General features: G+C 38.8%; 1 protein-coding gene across 2 annotated transcripts in view; it reads right to left on the bottom strand.

The window, feature by feature from the left end:
* The window catches only part of pik3r2 (phosphoinositide-3-kinase, regulatory subunit 2 (beta)), a 33796-nt gene extending 23623 nt beyond the window's left edge, over nt 1-10173 (bottom strand). For both annotated transcript variants that reach the window (XM_076295445.1, XM_076295444.1), the window contains exon 1: nt 10000-10173. The gene's annotated coding sequence lies outside the window, so the exon portion shown is untranslated. The remainder of the gene's footprint in view (nt 1-9999) is intronic.
* Nucleotides 10174-10702: the final 529 nt, after the last annotated feature.

The following is a 10702-nucleotide window of genomic DNA, read 5'->3' on the forward strand; positions in this document are numbered from 1 at the left end:
TCAGCACAATATTGTATCGCTACAGCCAGGGCCTTTGACTGGGGAGGGTGGGACTCGAAGATAATGTTGCCCCCAGGTACTGGAAGACACACGGCGGACCTGACTACAGCCACGCCATGCCACCTAGTACGGAGATATTTATTTTTATGACAGAAAAATAGTCATTTGGTCAACAAGAAATGTAGAAGGTAGAGCCAACTATACTGATTTTGTAGCACCACTGTTGAAATGTTAAAGTTTATTTTCCATTATTCCATTTAAGATTAATATATTAACCAGTTTACGGCTACAGGCGTAATCTAGGCCTGTTTCCACTACCGGACCTGGAACTTGATTTTACGGGAACGGGAATGTTTGTGTTTCCTAAAGAATGAATGCGTTTCCTAAAGACGAACGGCCCCGTAACGAGACATTCCACAAACTTCTCGTGAACTTCTATGGGGCCGAACGAAGTACCTCCCTCGGGAGTTGGGTTGAGTTGGGGTAGCCAACACTGGATGAACAGATGTCCTGATGTGCTGATTATTAGCTCGTCAGAAACGCCGACAAAACACTGCCAAAATTTGTGTCCGTAAAAAAGTTTTGTAGCTTTGTACATCCAGTGTTGTACACAAACCATAGATGTCGCACTTCTCCCAATTTCTGCCTAATTGTATGCGCAAAGACATAAGTTCCTTTATTGCCTGTAGCTATAAAGCTGTTACACACACATTCAACTAAAAACAGTGGACAAATGTTTTTCACATGTGCACAAAATATTTCTGCAGGTAGGCCTATTTTTTAAAAAAAAAAAATTGTATACAGACAAATTAATCCCACAGCTACGGTTCTACACATGTGCAAGTCACATCCTCGAAAACTATTTTTTTCGCACATGCACACAATATATAAGTACAAAGTTTCCGTGCACAAGCACAAATTGTTTTATACAGCTGCAAAATATGTGAATATCTTTCCACGGGTACAAAATATTTATCACGTTGTTTTGATTCCATACTGATCCAGCATATTTTGTTCATCTTTAGCTTCGCCTCTGCTTGAAAAGTGTCTCATTACACGTAAGCCTTATCATATTGTAAGCTAGCCTATAGCTTACCAGGCACTAACAGACACTAATGCGCTCGCTCTATGCTTAAGATAAATTATGCGTAATTATGCTGCGCTGCATTCATTTAATGTCTCTATCCCCAACCATGTAAAATGACGACGTGACAAATAGTCTTGATATCATCAATGTTCAGTTTATTCAATAGGCTATACGTCCAGACTCCAGAGTGTGGACACTTGTATGCCAGTGCCACCGCAACCCTGCAAAAACATCTGTCGACATGCTACAAGCTAATTGAGTTGAGGTAGCCTACACTGAATGAACAAATGTCCACTAAAATAGGCTTTATAACTGGTTAAATTTGGTAGGCTATATTGTAGGTGATGATAATGAAACATATAATGTAACATTGTATTTGGTACAGCTATTCAAAGGTAGTGTATGGTCTCTATTGACTTCAGTTCACTCCATTTGAATGTATGCCTATTAGCGTTTAGGCTTAGCTACCGTGGCCTGGAAGTGCCTATTGTACCTACCCTTTCCGTAAAAAACGTACATTTGTTTAAAAACTTGTAAATTTGTTCACTCATTGTAAATTTGTTTAAACATTGTAAATTTGCTTAAAACATTGTACATTTGTTTAAAAACTTGTACATTTGTTTTTAAACTTGTACATTTGTTTTTAATCTTGTAAAGAATTAATTTACCATTGTTATTCGTTTTTTGCACTTCCAGGCCACCGTACTTAGCTGATGCAAAACATTTTATTTTTCGCCTCCGAGGAAGATAGACTAATTTAGGTAGTAAGAATGTTTAGGTTACTGTCTCTGCGTGTAAGTAAAATGAGAATAAAGGCTTTAGCAAAGGTGTATGAGTGTGGGGAGAGTATTTGCTGCAGCTGCCATGCAATTTTAGTTAATCTAATTAGTGTCGCGTGTAATCAGAGAATGTCTAATAAGGGGAGAACCTTCACTCTCGGAACTCTTCGCGGGCGAGTCCAGAATGAATGGAGGTCTATGGAGCTGTACCCCTCAAAATCCACTTTACTCGGGATATAATTATGACCGCCGCGCAGCGAAGCGGCGGTCATATAGGTTTAGTCAGATTTTTTTTTTTTTTTTCGCATGTCCAAATTTCCGTCAAGGATTCCCGGGACACTGTAAGACCGGGGTACAAGAAACTTGGTGGGCATGTAATCCCACATGCATAGCATGGAACCTCCTGTTTTCGTTTTGATCTGTAGCCCCCCTGCTGGACTGGACCCCCCGAAAGGAGGGTAGGGCAGACACAGTTTTCTGTGAATATCTCGAGAACCGTAGGGTTTAGGAGGACCATTTTTTTTTTTGTATGTTGATCTCAAAGGGCCATGTCAACCCATTCCATAACCACTCATTTCATGTATAGCGCCACCTAGTTAAACACAAAAAAGTAAAAATGAGGTGTTGTAATCGCAGGTATCTGTGACCTAACATAGTCAAAACTGCACGAAATTGGAAGTGTAGGATCATTATGACACCCTCCGAATGCATGGCAAGTTTCGTTCATGGGGGGCCTTATAATAAAATAATTTATGTGTACATTTAGTGACCGTACACCAACAAGGATTCCCGGGACACTGAAAGACCGGGGTACACGAAACTTGGTGGGCATGTAACCCCACATGGATAGCATGGAACCATCCCCCCCCCCCCCCGCTGGACTGTGAATATCTTGAGAACCGTAGGGCCTAGGATGACCAATTTTTTGCGGATGTTTGCCTCCAGGGGTCATGTAAACCCATTCCATATGCACACATGTGCATAAACAGATACACACGCACACACATACATTCACAGTAATCCTACATATGACACATACTCAGACAGTAGACATATATACGCATGCATGCACATGCACATGCACACACACAGGCACATAAACAGGCAAACACACAAGCACATGCACATGCACGCACACACACCCACCCACACACCCACACACACATAAACATAAACATGTACACGCACACAATTCAAGAATTTCTCAGAATTATGAACAGGCAAGATGGGGGTGGGGTTGTATAAAATGTATATTACATGTGAAATCTATGATCTAATCATGTTCTGGTACTTGTTATCTAGCAGATACCAGTGAGAATTAAGTGTGCATAATGCAATTCAGTGAGACAGTTAGAATCATATATGCCTTTCAGCGTGACTTATTTTTGTGGAAAACATGTGTTGGACTGGGCGGCGGTCATATTTTGTACCGCTCTGCGGTACATCTATTTTTTTTTTCAAGTAATTTGAATATTGTATTCAAAAGGGGAGACAAAGACAATACACTTGGTTGAGTATTATATTTTTTAAAGTCACTTAATTGTTCTAAAAAGCCTTTCAAACGTGTCAATGACATCATTCATTAGCATGATCATAGCATAGCATAGCATCAATGCTAGCGTGTTATGGGCAACAACGACCCAACCTGTAAGAAAACGAAAGGACATGACTCCCGGATTATTTCACTTTTGAAAAAAAAAATTGAAATAAAATCTGAGGGTTTCAGTTGTTAAATAGGTGAAAACAATAAATGTAGCCATGTAGCTCCATAGGACCCCATGTATTTTGGACTCGCCCGCGATCGCCATCTAGGTGAACTCTGGTGAACTGCAGCCAAATTCGGTTTGTATGGGATTAATAGAGAGTGGGGAGGCTCTCTGTAGACGGGCTCTGGTGTAATGCAGCAAAAGCTGCATATGGGTAGGTCCTCTAGTCCAGTCATTCCCAAACTGTGGTCCGCGGACCACTAGTGGTCCGTGAGGGTACTGCAGGTGGTCCGTGGAAAAGCAAAATAAAATATAAAATATATTTTTTAAACCTTTATTTTACCAGGAAATGCTAACATATATTCTAAGAATATGTTATTTAATAGTAAAGTAAATACTAAAGTTATTGTGTGATTATTGTGTGACTAAAAGGCTAGTGGCACTAGTATGTGACGTTCAAGTGCAGTGGCGCTAAGCGCTAACGGTTAGAAGAACTGGTTAGAACCACAACATGGATCGGTGAATGGCAACAGGTTCTCTGAAGAGAAAAGAGGCAGATGTTAACTCTAGTTCTACTAATAATAAGGAGATTGACAGTGAGTCGGGCCAGATTCCTCATAAAGGTACAAAAAAAGGAGGGTGAAAAGAAAACTTATTCTCTTTCTCTGTCTCCTTCTCTATCTCTCTCTCGCTCTCAGACAGACAGATGTTCTTATGAGCCTACTGTAACGTTATAGGCTACATTTAATAATATATTGTTAAGAAAATACGTTGTTGAAATGAACTTGATTATGCCATCGGGCGCTTGAGTAAATAAATAAATTTAATATTAATTTATATAAATTAAATATTAATTTATATATATTAATTTTTTATTTCACAACGAGAATTCAAACTCCGAGCACGGTTCCAATTTCTTGGGCAGTAAAAGCTCACGCTAAGAACCAACCCAGATTTTGTTTAAATCTACACACTTCATATTATGGCTACTGAAAAATGTAAGGTTAATTTATCAAATGCTATTTTGAAGTATTAAAAAACATTTTTGTTTTAGACATATTGGTGCTTTTACGATAGCCTAATGTGATGCCCAGTTATAGGCCTATTTTTAGTGCTAGTAGGCCTATTAAGAGGTGCAGATTAATTCAGGTAGGGCTGTGTATAGACATTTTATTAAGGGTATTATGAGGTGGTCCGCGAAAATTCTTCATTACAAATAGTGGTCCACACACACAAAAAGTTTGAAAACCCCTGCTCTAGTCTAACGAACTTCCAGAGGCTGGCAAGTTCGACCAGGGTCCTTTAATTCTAATGGAAACAGTGAGAGCAGGTTCCTGGACAAGTTCCCGCTTGCTAGGTTTTACCCCCGAACACTCACAATGGTAACGGGCCTTATGGGCCCAATAACTAAACACCCGCCCAAAGTTTAGTCAGTACTGTGAGTACTGTGTAAGTGTGGCCTATTTTAAATTTGAGAATTCTGGACATTCTGAAGTCTGGATATAATTGGTTCACCTCTGATTTCCAAGGGGCATAATCAACGATAAAATTAAACTTAGGTTGGAACATTAAACTCTTACTGAGTCCTTTCCAAAATGGAGCACAACCCATCTTTCTATTAAGCTAAGGTTTGGCATGTAGCTGAACGCCATTTCAAAGAAAATACACCTCTGTGTCATTTAAAATTGACGCCGTCAGCACAGCCATGGCAGTAGCAACTGTCTTCCTCTGTCATTGTACAAAGTCTACCCAATACTGGATAATCAGATGTAATTGGTTCCTCGGTATTTGGTGATTTGGAAATGGGCTAGTCTAAGTGTGGTGAAAAAAACCTGCAAAATTCAAACCAGTTCTTGTGCGTGTTGAAATAGCCAAATCTTAAAAAACATGGTGATGATGACGAACCAATGAACCGTATGCACGGAAGCCTCTTTAGCCAGCATTTATTTCCGGTGAAGCGTTAGCTGACTACCTACTAGCTAGCACCGCACCCATTGACTTTAAATGGCAGTCTGCTAGCTTGCCAAATAGCCAGCTCTAAATCTCTGTAAACACTAATTTTGTCGGTTTGACAAATTATAAAACACTTGGTCCATAATCAGGTGGTAGAGCATTTTGTCACACAGCAGCTTTTAGGCATTTTTCTGTTTTTTGTTAGAAACCAAAAATAACAGGGACATCTGTTCACGCAATGCAAAGCCAATGGAGCACAAAAGGTTGTTTTCCCCTCTGGTAGGCGTGGTTGTCAGTGTATGACATGCTGCGCTCTGTCTATGGTAGATTCCACATAACCCTTTGTAGGTCGGCTCAACCATTTGGTAGAGCACATTTTGACCCATCATATTAAAAAAAAAAAAAAAAACTGACTTTAATCTAGCCTCATGCAGCCATTTCTACAACGCAGGTGCTACATATTAAGCACACAAAAAATTGCCTGCCTGAGATGCCTGCCTGTAAAGGGTGACTACTGTATGAATAAACTGTAAATTTAAAGCATGTACCTTGAGGCATTCTTGAGGTATCTCATTCACGAGCATTGGACATAATTATGTTTACATACAGTGACCTTGAATTTTGACCTTTGACCTCCAAAATCACATCAGTCCTACATCAAGTCCAAGTAAACATTAGTACTAAATTTGAAGCATGTGCCTAAAGGCAATATTGAGATATAAGCTTAGTGTTTAGTTTAGTCACGTAAGATAATCCAATGATAAATTCTGCAACCCTTAACAGTCATCTCAACTTCTCACAGCTAAGTAGATCTGGAAATTAAGAAAAATTGTTTTTCATAGTTTTTTTCTGGGTGGGACCTACAAAGAAATAACCACAGACAGCTCTGTGGGGGAAAATTCCTGGGGAAACACGAATGAATAATCATCTTTTCGATGTTGACCAAAATTATCCTGATTATGATTTTGTTGTTGTTGTTTGTTGCTTCAGAAGGCTGGACCTAATCAAAAAATGCTTGCATATGATTGAATAAGCCACTTGTCCGTCATCTATTGACGTGCTACTTCAACCACTCTCATTGAAGCCAACCCGTGACGCTGATAACAGTCTCACAGTCGCTTCTACGCTATGTCACATCTATGAAACTCCCGCCCTGCGTCCTGATTGGCTAAACCATAAAGTTGGTTGGAGAAATCACTCTCAATGGAAGAGGTTCCAGATGGATGTGAGTGAAGCTAGGCGGAGCTAAGCGGAACGACATTCATCTGGCTAGGGCCAGGCTAAACTTGAGTAGCCTAGCATTCTAACTGATTACATCACACAAACATTCATAATAAAAGTCAGGAAGAACTGCATTTTTCATTTCATAGGCCTACATGACTTTAACTCCAACTATGAATCCCCATCTCCCACCCTCCACGTGAGCTAATGAAACATTACGTAAAAAAGTAGATATGCATAATATGTTTACATAGTATACAGTAGTATTTCTACTACATGGTACAAGATATTCCATAATTCTAAGCGATTTCTTCGATGCTTCTCCTGAAGGGATTTCTCTTGGATATTTAAGTTGATGAGACAATTTCAGCAATTTTGTTGTACAGTAGATAAGCTTGGATTAGCATTAAAATCAGCAAAGGTATTCTCTTGATAGTTCACACTCCTTTCGACTCTATGAATGGACAGCAGTGCACCATATGAACAGTGGTCATTCTGTGTCAAATCAGACAGAATCCAGGAAAATGGTTAACACGCAGTCTGCATAATATAGGTCACAAAACAAAGACCTGTAAAATATTTTTGTTAAATTCCAATGTTTTCATAATTTTTACACTCTCAAAAATGCCTTATCTTGGAGGCCATGTTTGGACATTACTAGAAAGTATTATGCCTAGCCTGCCCAAACATGTTGTCAGCACAACTGGACCATTAAAAGTTTGTACTGCATGACCACTGATTATACAAGACCCTACATTGGGGAAAAAGTGCAAAACAAGTGATATTTAGCCTAGAGTCATTAATAAATACGTTATTAATGTTGTGCCAATATTTAAGGTCTCCATTACACATGCACATGAAGATAATAAGGATAAAACGAGTTGTGACTGCATTTCATAGAACTAAAATGATATGTGGGGTAGCAGGAACACGAAAATCTATGTGGGAATAGCTCAATGTATAATCATTAAGTGTACAAAGTGCAAAATAATGTACAATAATGTGCAAAATAGTGTAAAAAATAATGTACCATGTTTCATACACAGTTGTATACCTCTGCTTTTTCATTCTTGTCCCTGAGATAAAACATTGCCATTGTACACTCATTTGTACACCTATACATTGAGCAACTTCCACATAGATTTTCACGTGCCTAGCTATTAGCTATTCCCCTGGGGATCAATAAAGTATCTATCTATCTATCGATCTATCTATCTATCTATCTATCTATCTATCTATCTATCTCTAAGATAAAACATTGCCATTGTACACTCATTTGTACACCTATACATTGAGCAACTTCCACATAGATTTTCACTTGCCTAGCTATTAGCTATCCCTCATACCATTTCAGTCCTTTGAAAATGACTGAAAATCATGACCCCCCCCCCCTCCCCCATCTTCATGCTTACTGAATGTGAAGGCCTATGTGGAGAACTCATTGGCATATTGATAAAACATAAAGTGCATTTAATGAAAGATAACGAATGATACCATTTACATTTATTCATTTAGCAGACACTGTTGTCCAAAGTGACTTATATGTCAATTATACTACAAGGGATTACATTGTCCCCAGAGCAACTTGGGGTTAACTGCCTTGCTCAAGGGCACAACAGTGGAAGCCGGGAATTGAACCTTCAACTTTCAGGCTACTGCACGCTAGCCTAGCTCCTTAACCACGACACTAGAACCGCCCCAAATGAGTCTAGCAATTTCAATGGAATGATATCAATGTCAAGTTTTTCTTAATATAGGGCCTTATAGAAAATCAGTGTGCATGCCATACAACCTTTAAATGGTTTGGTCATACTGAGAACATTTGTCTTCCTTCGAACAAAGTGGCTGGTCATGAATAATACTCAATGTTACTGCCCAACATCAACATTACTTCCCAGATAATATACAATACAAGGTTATAAAACTAAACAAATATCAAGCAAGAGCTGAAAAACAATTGAAGAAATAGGATTTGAACAGAAATATTTTGCAGGCCTTGGTTTAGGGGCACATTCATAATCTAGACCTAAATCTGAGGCTATGCAGCAACACCCTTGTCTGAATTGACAAGGAACGACCCACGGACTACTTAGGAAAAGATACAGTATGGCCTACTCCTACCATGTATAGTCTTCACAAAATGTGTCACTTATAGCTGGCATACTATGGTCACTCTCGGACTTAATGCAGGTCACTATCTTTAGGATCACTGGACCTACAATCTTCAACATGTTGAGAAAAATAATTACTCATGGTGAAAATGGTGAAATACTCGCAACTACGCAAGCTGTAACTTAGCCTACGTTGTTTATTGTAACCTACTGCGTAATTCGCAATCAAGACAATTTTTCATCAAACTGTTTTCTTCTCACTGAAATTACAAGGCTCATACAACATAACTTCCGTTAACTGCGCATTCAGTAAGAATTGCGTGAGAGAGGAGAACGACTACAAAGATATTTCAGCCCAAACCAACTGCAACATGTGTGTCAACAAAAACACAAATGTTACACAAAAATCATATCGACCAACCTAACATCTGATTTTCTATAACAACTGATTAGCTGAGAGATAGACATAAGACATTAAGACATGAAAGACATTTACACAGTTGAACGTAATTTTAGTAACTTTAGGTACTGCGTTAATGAAAAAAGTTAGGCTACCTTTATAATGTCTGTTAAAGATTATTGTTATTGTAACATTAACATTACATGCAGCCTCAGACTCCCATATGTAAAACCGAAACTGCTCAACCACTGTAAAAATGTAATCACCGACCACCATTTCCTTTCAATTATAAATACACAATATATAATGGTAAATACATTTGCACATGCAGGTGTTTGCATAGTCAGTGACATAATGCTTATTAGACATTATCTGATGCTGGCCTGTTTCTGATTTGAATTAACTTTGTGTCGTACAAACCACTCCGTATTATCGAGAGCTGCAACATTAGCAAGCAGGCTAACTCTGCTCAAGCCAGTTTAAAAGATACTATCAAAATCAATGCCACACTATAAGTAAACATTACCTTACTGTCTGCATTGCCATGTATAATTTAGGTTTACCAGATCATTTTTCTATTTTTTTCATAACACGACAAATTGCATAAAGTACTAATGTGGTCTATGTGTAAGAGTCGAAACACCACTCTGCAACTGAGGAGAGCCATGTTGTATGCGTGGAACACATATTTCAGTCTCCAGTATGATACAGTAACAGCTTCGTGAGACCAGGAGAAACTTACCAGTGGATATTCTGCGCTTTGTAAAGTTGAGACTAGCAACTATTTTTCTGATGTCGGTGATTAAGTTCCCTTTGGGCGTTATATTATCAAGTGTTATTTCTACACACTTTAAGTCCAACTTTTCCCTTTCCATGCGCTGTACACTTTTCAAACCCCACCGACGGCACTGTCCTGTCCGCCGTTCTGCAGAAAGAGGACTTGCCTGCGAAGGGATCACTCTCAGCCTACTGGAGATCAATGTCAAAATAAAAGTCACACTGAAGAGATATGAAATAAGCTTCTACATGAAAAGACACAAAGTTAATCTTAAAAACGTATGTAATTTGATATCAGTTAGGCTTTAAATGATGAACAGTGGGTTAGAATAGAATGCTTTCCATGGTCATAGACACAGAGAGAGGGAGGGAGATATTAGCCTAGTATTCAGACATTATCCTATTCTATTCAGACATTATCCACACAGACAGAAATGTTGCTGATACAGAGGGCCCCAACCTAAACTTGGGTCTATAAGCATGCAAGTGATCATACTTTTGATTGTGAAATCTAAATATATTGTTCATTTCAGTGAATTGATAACCATCTTTAACTGCTTTGCAGACTGTTTGTCTGGTTGACTAGGCTATGTTTTTAAACCTAAGTAGTTATCCCAGGTTGAGTGGACATAACAGATTCAGAGTTGTTAGGTTTGCCAAAAATGCCG

The sequence above is a fragment of the Alosa pseudoharengus genome, unplaced genomic scaffold (assembly GCF_046254945.1).
Source record: "Alosa pseudoharengus isolate Yale_2024_CS ecotype anadromous, Long Island Sound unplaced genomic scaffold, YU_APseudo_1.1 YU_APseudo_1.1_scf_2, whole genome shotgun sequence".
NCBI classification, from domain to species: domain Eukaryota; kingdom Metazoa; phylum Chordata; class Actinopteri; order Clupeiformes; family Clupeidae; genus Alosa; species Alosa pseudoharengus.